The sequence below is a fragment of the Pseudophryne corroboree genome, chromosome 10, assembly GCF_028390025.1.
Source record: "Pseudophryne corroboree isolate aPseCor3 chromosome 10, aPseCor3.hap2, whole genome shotgun sequence".
Taxonomy (NCBI): Eukaryota; Metazoa; Chordata; class Amphibia; order Anura; family Myobatrachidae; genus Pseudophryne; species Pseudophryne corroboree.
Window position 1 is genome coordinate 38,416,077 of NC_086453.1, and position 11,023 is coordinate 38,427,099.

The 11,023-nt window shown below is 44.2% G+C and overlaps 1 long non-coding RNA gene across 1 annotated transcript; it reads left to right on the forward strand.

Moving 5' to 3' along the window:
- The first annotated feature begins 481 nt into the window (after window positions 1–481).
- Window positions 482–7,604, forward strand: LOC134965908 (uncharacterized). Its single transcript, XR_010188544.1, has 2 exons — window positions 482–679; window positions 5,644–7,604. It is a non-coding gene; the product is annotated as an uncharacterized LOC134965908 (long non-coding RNA).
- The last annotated feature ends 3,419 nt before the right edge of the window (window positions 7,605–11,023 follow it).

Consider the following 11,023-nt stretch of genomic DNA (forward strand, 5'->3'; position numbering starts at 1 on the left):
GTGTAAAAAGTAGGCACAGGGTGGCAGCTATTCGTGTGAAAATCATAGATCAAATATTACCAAATTGCAGAGGGGGCAACAGAAGTAGAAAATCACTCTAACTAGCGAGCCACTGAATTAATCAATTAGATACATTGGCCGCAAGGGGACTCAATAAACATTCCGGTCTCAATGTATTTTTGGAATATGATTTGACAAATATTCATGTAAATCGATGTAACTTGTTAGATATGTTGCACAAAGGTCACATATTTAGAATGATATACTGCTACTGTATATAGATATCATGTAAATTTACAAGGAGCCCTTTATGCAGGGGATCTGTTCTTTTAAATGCTGCTGCAAATGTCATCTAATAATGTAACATTTATTACTGTTTTTATGTAACTTTTCCTTGCACCATTGAATTGAGCAACACTCTTTATTTTCTGATTACACAGATAACTACAGTATGGTGACTGGATTCCACTGCCTAGGCTGGAGCTGACCGGCGACGTCATCGTCAGGCGCAATTGTCTCACCGTGACACGCATGGTGTGTGGCCAGGCCGGAGCAGTGCGTACCACCCAGGTGTTTCCACGTGTTTCTGCCCGAGCCACGGCCCTCCGGTGATGTCATCCACCGACGCAGTGAAGGCTCCGTAACACGCATGGATGGACGCCCGGCCGGCTCAGCGCCGGTAAGTGGAACCGATCACGGGGGTAGCCAGGGGTATATATGTTTTGCACTGTATGTTTCACACTTGCACCTAGGGCATCATATTGATTAGGGCTGACTCTGACCACACCATTTATATAAATAAACAACAACCCAGTGCAGAGATCCCCAAACAGTCCTCAAGGCACCCCAACAGTCCAGGTTTAAGGTGTATCCATGGCTCAGCACAGACTGATAAATAAAATTTACTGAGGTGTTAATAAAGTCACCAGTGGGCAAGCATAGATATACTTAAAACCTGGACGGTTGGGGTGCCTTGACGACTGAGTTTGAGAACCTCTGGCCGAATGGATTATGAATGTGGACATTCAACAATTACCACATTATTGCACCCCAGATCTAGGAATGGTGAGTGAAGTGGATTATTGTCTTTTGTTTATTTGATTAATTTTTTAAGTGATCTTTTTGTGATCACATCTCGTGCATCCCTTTCAGCTTACTTAATATAACTTGTGTCAGCTGATTTCCTACATTTTTTAAAAACATTTTTTTACAGTAGATATGGTTAGTGACTGTCTCACCTAAAAGTCATGGTGCTGTGAGCTTTAACCCCTCCAGTGGCGGGTTTAAAAAAAAAAAAAAACACCTCTCATGGCGTGTTTTTATAATTAGGTAGTGCAAGGGTTAAAGTGCAGGGAGGGAGTGTGAAGGGTTACCTCTTCTGTCTTTGTAAATATTACTTTTTATATGATCAATTTCCTTATAGTTACAGTGTAAAAGTGAATATTTCTATTTCCCTAGTGAAGGGTTAAAACATGCTATATGAACTCTTATGTGTTTGCATGGATGCGTGCTGCCCTGTGCTAGGTGCCTTTGTCTCTCATACAGATACCAGGCCTGTGTGGGTCTGGCATCCAAGGTCAGTTCCATACCAGATGAAACTCGTTCTTTCTACCCAAATATACTGTGTTACAAAAACTTTGTTAAATGTTTGAGAAACTTGTAGAAAACCCATATATGGACATCCGCCTTTTTCTGTTCTGCCTGGTAACTATTAACGAACCAATGGGAGTGTAACGACATGTCAGTTACACCCATATGCATTGTCATATATACTTTTGTTAACTTCATAATAAACAGTGTGAATTTTTACTGCTTGTGTTGTGCATGTACCTTGTGGTTAAAGTTTACACTCCAGACGTCTAAGAGGCCATCACATCGAGGGTTAAGGTATAAGGGCAAATCCTTTCAGCTGGGGGCTATGTCCGGAATTCAGTGATCGTCCCTGAATGGTAAAAATAGAGAATTTATTGTCTGTCTTTGCCATACAGGATTGCGGTCATACACTGAAGCTGAATCCGTGTCAGTGTTCCGGGAACACGTGACAAGGTAATATTTAAGTCCGGGACTTAATATTACGAAGTTTTATGTAAAAGCATAAAACAGGTATCAGGGATACCATAGAATCTTTAATGTCTGGGACTTAAAGATACGTCTGAGAAAGGACCAGGCGTCCAAGCGCAATTCTCCAAAGACGTTAGTATCTGGGATACTTAAAAAAAAATAGACCTGGGGTCTATACATAACGTAGATTATACCTCGATCTGATCGTCTATATATATATTCTTGTATGTTGTAGTGAGATAAGTTCTTATATTTGGTTCAGACGGCTGGTAAGTTTTCGTCTGCCAGATATCTTTACTCAAACACTTTTCTTGCTTCCTGTTTAAAACGCTGTATTTTTCTGACATCTTGTACGAATGGTAAGCGTACCCGTCAAAAGATTTCATGTTCTCATTATACAGATAATATTGTGATATTGTCAATGACTAATTAACTGGTGTTAGCTAATGCATGCATAGAAAGTTTTTGTAAATTGCATTTTTTGTTGTGAAATTGCATAGAAGGTTTTTTTTTTTTTGTAAACTGCATTTTTGTTGTGATATTGCATAGACAGTTGTTGTAAGTTGTTGTGGAAATTGCGTAGAAAGCTGGTGTAGATTGCATTTACTATGGGAGGGGGTCAGAGTAAGACAGTCATTTATCCCCCGCCCCTCCCTGGTGAGACATGCAAGATGTATGTCGCCCGCAACTCTACCTCAGAGTATTACTTAGTTAACCCATGGGTGGATAATTTAGCGGGATGGACAGAGAAAGCAGGACAGGACCCATTCCTACGGGAAGGCAGTAATTACCCTTTCTATATGGAGATTTAAGAAAAAATGTCAGTTTAGCACAGAAGTGAAACTGCAGAGAACTGTAAATCTTTTAAAATCCCTCTCGCCTCCCCCCCTTGCATTCCAATGTATCCTGCGCTCAGAGACACAAATCTCTTGGCAGCAGTAACCCTTTCACACTAGATGGGATCGCCTCCAACTTCACTGCTGGAGGGTGCGTCCACTAGCTCTATCCCTAGCACCAATAACCCAGAGTTTAGATAATAGTAAAACACTGTCCCAAGCCCACCATTACCCTCGATGGCTGTATATCTTATTTGCGCAAAGCTTGCAAAGGACGCAGCTATACACATATGAAGGAGGTCTTTAAAACCCGTGCTCCTTTGCCTGTGCTTTTTTTTTGCCTGTCGCTGTGGCTTGTAAACAGAAACCTTCATAGTCTGTTACTGCGTTTTGGAAAAGGTTTAAGGACTGCTGGACAGATGACGCTGGCTTACCTTTGCTTAACTCAGAAAGCTTACTCATTTCCCCACCCACTCATGCCTATCAGAGCTCCGGACGCTTTGACAGACAGAGCCAACCCCGCAGTCAGGGAAGATTCCAAAGACCCCGCGCACTGACGGGGCCCGGAGGAGGGTATCCCAGCCTTTATTCAACTCTCCCGTCATAGTAAAGATTCACCTCTGCTGCCACTTATTATAAATGGAAGTAAAATTCCCTTTTTAGTGGACAGCGGTGCAACAACCAGTGTTTTGTGTTCTGACTTATGCAGTATCCCCTCTCACCAGAAAAGATAGAAGGTCTCCGCCCCGTGATACAGCAATTCTTACAACAGGGTATTCTCAGACATATTGTATCACCATACTGTACTCCTGTGAACCCTGTTGCCAAAGCTGATGGCAGTATAAGATTTGTACAGAATCTCAGAGCGATCAATCAGCCAATTGTCCCGATTGCACCAATTGTTCCAGATGTAAACTCACTCATTTCTGCAATCCCTGCAGATGCTGCGTTCTTCTCTGTAATTGATTTGAAGAATGCCTTTTTTTCAGCATACCTGTAGATTCACAGACACAATTACTTTTTGCCTTTTCTTTTGAGGGTAAACAACTTACCTGGTGCAGATTATTGACGCACCTGTTGTCTCCAGGCCACATTGAGGCCCTGGCAACCTCACCATGGTTCAGTCCTGCTACAGTATGCAGATGATCTGCTGCTCTGTAGTAAAACTGAGGAGGCCTGCCGAGAGGATGGTGTTTCATTACTAAACTGGCTTTGTGAATGTGGACACAAGGTGTCCAAAATAAAAATGCAATGGTGTAAAAAGCATGTTGATTGCTTAGGTTTTGTGCTCACTCAGGGAGAGAGGAAAATCAGTCCACAACGCATACAGTCTGTATTGGGCCTGGTCACCCCAACTACCCAGAAGGAACTACTGTCCTTCCTGGGTATGGTAAATTACTGCAGACAGTGGATATCTGATTGCTCTTATTATGATAACATTTTGAGACAAGCCACACTGAAGGACAAGCCTAAAACTGTACAATGGTCACAAGAAATGTTAACTGCATATGAAAGTTTAAAATGTATGTTGATAAAAAGTCCGGCACTTGGCCTCCCCAGTTATGTGCTACCTTTCCATCTATATGCAAGGGACAATTGTAAAACCATGGCGGGGGTGCTCACACAGTTTCATGGAGGGAAGTTGCGCCCCGTGCATTTTTTTTCCAAAGTCATGCCAGTGTCTGTGCAAGGTATGCCTGCCTGCCTCAGGGCTTTGGCAGCCTGTGCAATGGTTGCAGAAATGGCCACTACCCTCACTTTAGGCCACATCACAGTACTCCACACCACACATGATGTCCTGGCAATACTTAAAGGCTTACACACACAGTACATGTCAGCACAACGCCTTAGTGGATATGAAGTACTCCTTTTGAGTAACCCTACCCTTACCATTAAGTACACTGCTAGTTCTTCTGGCCCTGCACCCATTCTCAATGCCCTTTTAGGCTTGAAAGGTCCCGAGGATGAACCACCCGACCTACATGACTGTGCTGCTTCCATTGAAGCTGAAACTTCTCCCAGACTTGACATGTCTCCCGTTCCCATACCAGGCGCAGACGTAGTTTTTGTTGACGGCTCATGTAGTAGGCCCAATGACAATACATACCAGGCTGGCTATGCCATTGTCACCCTCCCTGATACTGTGTTGGAAACCCTACCAATACCTTATCAGTCCGCGCAAGCTGCAGAACTCGTTGCACTCACTAGAGCATGTCCCTCCCTTGACAACGTCCATCTGCTCACTCAACTTCAAGCTGCTGCGACTAATGCTGATCTCTCCGACTGGACTTACCCAATTCTGCAGAAAAAATCCTAAATCAGGATTAATCTGCAAAGAGGGGAAACCCTGTATACCCCAGTCCAGTGCCCCTTTGCTCGTTGCCCAGTGCCGTGGTGTTGGTCACCGTGGTGAAGCCACAACACTCCTCCTACTAACCAATGATTTTTATGTTACTAATGCCAAATCACTTGTGGACCAGTATGTTAGCAGATGCATCACTTGCCTCAGGAACAACCCTAATAAAGCTAAACACCAGCATCTTGAATACCCCACAAAAGACTCTAGGTTACTCCCCATTTGAAATACTAATGGGCAGACCCTTTTCCTACACCCTGGGCTAAGAAACCACTAGTAATACAGGAAGGAGATCTAGAACTCATCAGAGAAGAGTATGTCAGGTCCCTGATAACAAAACTGAATGAAATTGAACATGAGGTTGTTTGTAAAAACCCTTTGAATCCACAGGAACCTACACACCCCTTTAAAGTCAGAGACAGAGTCGTGGTGAAGGTGCTCCCCAGGAACAAGAGCCCAGGAGACTTCACCTATGGTCCAGAGACAGAGGTCGTAGCAGTTACCCGAACAGCAGTCCTGACAGAGGAAAGTCCTGCCTGGATCCATGCATCCCGAGTAAAAAAGGTTCCTAGACCAGACCTAGAGAGGGAAGCAAGTGATTCCAGTGAGGTACGAACCGGGGCAGACAGCCCTGACCTCCCACCTAGCGAAGAAAGAAGAACAGAAGAAGATGAGGAACCTGTCCCCTATCTTTATCCTGGGGACTACCTTGATAGCCCTACTGGCCCTCACTCACCACACAATATGTGAGGTTGATATTACACACACTAATGGGATCCCCACCTTGTGGTATAATTCCTCTAACACACACGTAGCCACATATATCCTTGACTATTTTATGTTATATACAACAAAGAAGGAAATCAGGAATGTCTGAGACAGTATATATTTGTGTTACTGACGAATGGTACTATGACATTAGATATTATGGATCTAATTGTAATTCCTGGGAATATGTGGGGTGGAATACAGGAGTAGATTGGAAATATGGCCCATCATTTGCAAAAAAAATAGATGGAGCAAATATGGAGTACCCCTACTTTCTAGACTATCCATTCATAAGATGGATGAAGGCCCAAATTCATACAGGTTTAGACTAAACATAGTGAACCCTAGCAGAAGCGACAATGAGACTTATGTACTTGGTATATGGTGGCAAGCAGGGTACTATAGTGCAAGGCAAATGTTTTATTTGTGGGACATGTATAAAAACCCAAAACAAACCTTTAAAGCCCCATATTGCCACTTCTAAAGATATGGTGGCTATTACTAACCCTACCTTTGAAGACACCCTAGCTATTGAAACTGGTTTCCCTGACATTAATTTTTGGTTGGAATGGATGAAGTATAGTGCTAACAAACACAATAAAAGCAACTGTTATGTCTGTGGCAAATCTAGGCCCCACCTAGGTACAGTGCCCCTTAATATACCCCTAGAACAGGAAAATTGTTTTTTTTTCAGCCTTTTTAATGACACCAAAACAAATGACAGTCAGTGCGAAATGTGGAAAAGGGAATATCCCATATTGTCAAAAAATCCCAACCCAGGAAGCACCATAACTATATATCCTGGAAACTACACTTGTTATACATCTAACACCACCACAGGGAGAAATTTAAAAACCTTCCCACCAGGGTATTGTGCAAATAAGCATATTCATACTTGTAACTTTAATTCTTGTAGGCATTATAGTTTATTGTGTAATCCCCTGTGGAAAGAAACTTACCTCCAAAGGCATTGATAAGGCCCTGATGTACTATGATATAACCACCAGTCCTGTCACCTCCTCTGATAGTAAGGGACCCGACGATTATGTCCAATATCTCAAGAACTGGAGGAACAAGAAAGGAGCCTCACTCAAGAATCATGTCATATAATAATCATGATTCTAAGAGGGGATTGAAGGGTTACCTCTTCTGTCTTTGTAAATATTACTTTTTATATGATCAATTTCCTTATAATAGTTACAGTGTAAAAGTGAATATTTCTATTTCCCTAGTGAAGGGTTAAAACATGCTATATGAACTCTTATGTGTTTGCATGGATGCGTGCTGCCCTGTGCTAGGTGCCTTTGTCTCTCATACAGATACCAGGCCTGTGTGGGTCTGGCATCCAAGGTCAGTTCCATACCAGATGAAACTCGTTCTTTCTACCCAAATATACTGTGTTACAAAAACTTTGTTAAATGTTTGAGAAACTTGTAGAAAACCCATATATGGACATCCGCCTTTTTCTGTTCTGCCTGGTAACTATTAACGAACCAATGGGAGTGTAACGACATGTCAGTTACACCCATATGCATTGTCATATATACTTTTGTTAACTTCATAATAAACAGTGTGAATTTTTACTGCTTGTGTTGTGCATGTACCTTGTGGTTAAAGTTTACACTCCAGACGTCTAAGAGGCCATCACATCGAGGGTTAAGGTATAAGGGCAAATCCTTTCAGAGTGCAGGAGGGCGATCGCCCGCAGGCATCTCCAGCATCATTGCTAATGCAAAAAAACCCTAAAACTGTTTTTTTTTGCTAATAAAATACACACCTAGCATGGTGTGTATTTTATTCATGGGATGCAGGGGTTAAGTGCAAGGCGGGGTGAGCAGGCGGGGTGAGCAGGCGGGGTGAGCACCGCAGGGATCGCCCGCGTCAGCGCTGTCTCCCGGCTGCATAACAGCGGACGGGAATCAGCACAAGTATAGAGAGAGGCAGCGCTGGAGATGATCTCATCTCCAAAGCCACCTCCGCACCCGCCCCAGATGCCGCCTCTGTCCCCGTCCCCGGATGGCAACCCAACCCGGTCGAGAAGCCACCCTGTTCACACTGCACGTGTCTAATGCTGGATCGCACCCGGGAATGACCCGATTCTAATTCCTGGGTGCAACTCGTAATTGCAGTGTTAACAAGGTATAATTGTAGGTTACAGGTCTTAATACCCCTTTTAAACCGCCAGCTTTGAACACGAGTTATTGCACATGAGCGTGCATAACCTGTGTTGCTGTGCAGTCTGAAAGGGCCCAGTTGGAATAATCCAGGTCGAACAACCCAGTATTCATAGGCGTGCGCAGCACATTTCATTAGGGGGTGCACCGTTGGAGGGGTGTGTCTAGCACCTCCTTTTGGGCGTGTCTAGCACCATCTATTGACGTCAACGCAATATAAAATATCCACCTTTGTACCAATCCTAATAAAGCAGATACATTGTCAGATGTTGTGGTGTGCACCAAACAAACACCCCTGATGGCACTCACTGCAATTACACTGCTCCTCCTCAGCCTGGTCTGGCTCCCCCTCTCTTTCCCCTGCAAGCTGCAGCAGCTTACTTACAAGTCAGCCACTCACTGACACTGACAGTCACAGACTAGTACTGCTGCTGCTGGAAAATCGAGTGACGTGTCAATGCTGCTGCCAGCCACCTGCCAGTATTGAATTTGTCTTCCTACGAGGAACGCTGGCTGCATGCTGATCCTCATCAGTGTCTGGAGTTGGCATAGCATAGAAGGAGAGAGGTGGGCATGTGGCGGGTGTGACGGGTGGGCGGTGGCATCCTTGATTAACCCAGGCGTCTAGTCAGTAATGCAGTCCTGACAGGGTGCAGCGCAGAGGGGACAGTAATCAGCCTGCTCGGCGATCGTTGCATCAGGCATGTGAGATCGGGGTGCCAGACATTAGGGGGTGCCTGTGCGCACCAGGCACCCCTCCCTGCGCACACCTATGCCGGTATTCCAAACCGGCTCGCTGTGCTGTATGAATGGGATGCCGGGTCGATGCAACCCGTTTCCTGTTCACTCTGTGTAGACGGCCGGCGCTTGGAGATCATGTTGTGAGGTGGGTTGCAGCCGGGAAGCACTCGTGTCAGGCTCCCAGGTGCTATACTTTAACATGTCGACATTCAGAATATTCTAAAAGTCGACTTTTTATACCACACCCGCTGCACTTGTTGTTGTGGTGTCTGAAGAGGTGGATAGAGAGGTAGGTCATTTTATTTTGTCAGGCCCTTTACCCAACCAGCGTGTTTTGGGGGATTTTCCGAGGTCACCTGACTACCGAGAGGAAACACAGGCAAACACGGAGAGAATATACAGACTCCACAATTAATTCTAGTGCTGTAAAATCAAAAATGGCAATGCTTACCACTGTGCCATCATGCTTCCCAAGGTGAAGACGATGAATGGTGTATGTGATGTGGAGCTTTGAGCGTATCCTGATGAGCAGCGAGTATATGAAGATACTGAATGTGCTATTCAGTGTACATACACACGTTTTGTAGTCAGATTTTAGTGTATGTGATTGGGAAGAGAAATGTATTTGACTCTAAATGATGCCCTAGATAAAATCATATGAGCAGTACCACAAACAATATAAAAGTAGCTGGTAACTGAGAACATTTCTTTCAAAGAATTACTTTCTGTAAAGTAGATGATTTAATTTTTATTTTTTATTTTCTGCAACTCAAATTTACATTCCTGACAGGGTTGGTTTAAAAGAGGAGGGGGCCCATATTCAGGCAATCGTGTGGCCCCCTCCTCTCTGCGCCACAGTAGACTCTCTTATTGTACCAGAGCCTAATGCGCATGCTCAGGTCTCCAGTAACATGGCGCCCATGACTTCTCTACTACGCATGCTCAAATCTCTGGGAAAATGGCCGCTGTGCAATTTTTCACAGTGATTTCGGCGCCTGCAGCAACGACCTGCAGCTCCAGCTCCAGGCCTCCACATAAAAATAGGCCCATTATAATGGCAGAATGATGATGACCAGCCACCCACAGAGTCAGCCATAACTCTGAAGTATTACAATTGTTTTTCTATCAATCTTTGTATTTTTATGTACTTAAGGAAACAGTGGAGTTGATAGTGTAGGAGGTGTACACAGTGTGTACCCACATGGCTTTGGCCCGGCCCACTTCCACACTGATCACAGCTCCTCCGCATCTCACAGTATAGGCCCTTAATCCGGCCCTGCCGACCTTGTACTCTTGAGGTGAGTATAATTATACGGGAGTAAGATGTGGTGGGTGCATTGCACGCTCTTCACTCATTATGGACACATCAATGGTTCCTCCTTCATTTAAGTGTGTTTGCGCTCCCAGCAGATCCACTCCACTCCTTTAATTTTTTCAATCTACCACTTAATTCTAAGCGTTTTATGCAACACCTTCCAATTTCAAGGAAACTGCAGGACTTCGGTGAGATTTCAGCTAACTTTAAAGAGACAATCAGTTCTAAGACTGAATCAGCCTTATAACTGGTTGCCGCTTTAAATTTAGTTATACTCTCACTGACGTTCCAAAGTGTCAGTTGTAAAGCACAAGGGGCATGCTGGCGCTATACAAGGAAATGTTAATAAATAAGTGTCTGCTCTGTAATATAATGTAGTATTTGAATGTAGTTCCCAGATATTGAACATTATCTTGGCTCCGCCTTCCCCAGTGTCTATTTAATGACAGTATACAGCTGCTCACCCTGCAGTATACTGGTGCTTTCCAGAGTTCAGCACTTGCAACACACAATGACGTCTCTCCTTGGATCTCTGTGTGTTCTCTCAGCTCTCACGGCCACTGGTAAGTACATATCACAGTACATATGTTATAGTTACCTGTTCTGTCACCTGGGTTCTTCCTGTGGATATTGGGTCTGTACTGAACAGGATACGGCTGTAGCGTCAGAGGCTGTCAGAGCCGTCCTGGGGATGTGATAATCTGCCCCACACTTTATAACCCTACTGCCAGCACGTCACCTGCTATACTCATTGGGGCTAATTCAGACCTGA